Genomic DNA, 2317 nt, shown 5'->3' with positions numbered 1-2317 from the left:
AATTGAAGGTCATGCTGCGCGGAAATCTGATTTCCTGCACGAACTTATGTTTTGAGTTCACAAGCAACCTTCTCCTCAAGATCTAAGTGTAAAAGATCATTTGAGGACAATACGGCATGATTTAGTTAATCATTGCCTAATATCACATTTGAAGACATGTTAAAAAGCATTGACATGCTAAGTTGTTGAAACTTCCGTGATTAGTAAGAATCAGGAAGAGCCCTATGATTGATGTAAAGATCAAGGGGAGGTACGAACTTCAGGGGGAGTCTAGCACATACATACATGTCACTATCAAATGTGAAGGGTGCGTTGTACTCTTTTTCTCCTACGATCAAGGTTCAGTTTTTCTCTCACAGGGTTTTTGTGACTTGACGAGGTTTTTGACGAGGCAACAGATCAGCACCATCGGCATATCAGCGCGCGGCACAAGGGGGAGTATTCTAGGATATTCCTATACCTGTGTGCCTTGGCCTTATGCCAATAGGATATGTAGTTAGACTAGATCTATGTATTCATATCCTTACCATATTGGTATTGTGTAATTCCCTATATAAAGGGCTCCTATCAATGAATAAGATGACTCTCTTGCTATCTGTTTGTCTCTACACTTTATTCTTCATCATAATTAACATTTTGACATATATATAAGTAAATTTAAAAATTTAAAAACATAAGATGACTTACAATATCCTCCTGGGCGTCAGGATATGCCTTCTCGTACGTATAGACGTACCGGTTACCTCTGGATGTTCCCTGGCCGCCTCATCCATGAAGACAGCGAATGGTCTAGAACCGCCATGATGGTTCCTTGTGTTGCGTTGCCGGTTTTGAGCGTTCGTCCGGGAAATGGCCTTCAAAGAAAAAAATAAATTATTAGTAAAATATTTAAAAACGGACGTACTTAATGACAAATTAACTAATTAATTTTTTTAAATACCTGTTTATGAGGGTTGTTAAATTCTGATGTCAGAAGCCAACGCCACTCGTACTCCCTATACTGGAACTCAGCAGGGGTACCAGAACGTGCGTTCCCGTGTGTAGTCCAGTGAGTCCGCAACTCGTTCTTCCACTCCTTGTACCTACAGATACAACAAAAATATTAGAAATATTATTAATATCACATATAATTTTGTTTTTCATTAACTTCCCAACGTACCTTCCCCCATGCACAACGTCCGCCCAGCTGTCCTTCAGGTGCTCGGGAACCTCAAACCACACCTGCATTTAACCGTTTATTGGTTTAGTTTTTCGAGAAATCAACAATGTAATACATAATATTATTTGTAAACTCACCGACATCGCGTTGTGGACCATGTCCTTAACCTCCTGCGAGACCTCGCCCCAGTTTGACCATAACATAGGGACTCTATCCCTAATGAGCGCTCTCACGCGGCCGGAGTACGTCCTCGACTTCCCGCCCGATACTATGTGGCCATCCCCGTCAGTATTGATGACGATCCTCTCCACGGTACCTAGGATCTTCTCGAGAGCCTTCCCTGTGACTGGGCCTCTCTTCTTCTTTGTCGGCTTCGCTCCGACGGTGCCTATCACATGATAAACCAAATTTATTATTAAAATCGGAGACCCTTTATTATTAATTATAAGAAAACAAATCATTCATCACTGATTACTTGAGGCGCTCGCGGCGGACGCGACGGATTTCGTCTCTGTCGCCGATGATGATACCCTCACGGAAATAAGAGGCGTATCAAAAGGCACGAACCGGTACGCTGCTGATGGAGCCACTGGCGGGGGCAGTGGATAAATCAGCGTCCCTGAGCCATCGACTACAGGTAAGGCCAGTATCATCCGCGGAAGGAACAGATGAGGCGGCGGCATCTGTACCCTAGATGACCCACTATCCGAAGAAGTATGACCCAAAGTGGGCGCCCGGTGTATCTCAGGCATACGGGGTGCAAACACCTTCGTCTGGGTCTGAGGCCACAGCTGCCTCGAGGAACGAGGGACGCCCGCCTGCCTCGATGAAAGGGGCACCTCCGGCTGCCTCTGCGCCGTCTCCAGAAAGCTCGCACGTCTGGCTGTCATCTGGCCCTGAAACGACGTTTGAGGGTTGCTAGAGGTTCCCTCAGACGATTCGGACCTTTGGCCCTTCGAACTTTTCTTCGATCTAAAATAGCCGCTCATCCTATTTAAAATATTAATTTGAATCAAGGCTGAGGCATGGGCGGATACGCTCATTCAATGTTGCTCGTTAATTCAAGGCTGAGGCAACATTGAAAAAGTAAAATTCAATCTTATCTTTCTCAAATCTAAGACTCTAGATTATTTTGTCTTTATTCTATAAAAATATTTT

This window comes from Fragaria vesca, linkage group LG2 (assembly GCF_000184155.1).
Source record: "Fragaria vesca subsp. vesca linkage group LG2, FraVesHawaii_1.0, whole genome shotgun sequence".
Taxonomy (NCBI): Eukaryota; Viridiplantae; Streptophyta; class Magnoliopsida; order Rosales; family Rosaceae; genus Fragaria; species Fragaria vesca.
This window is presented reverse-complemented; position numbering follows the sequence as displayed.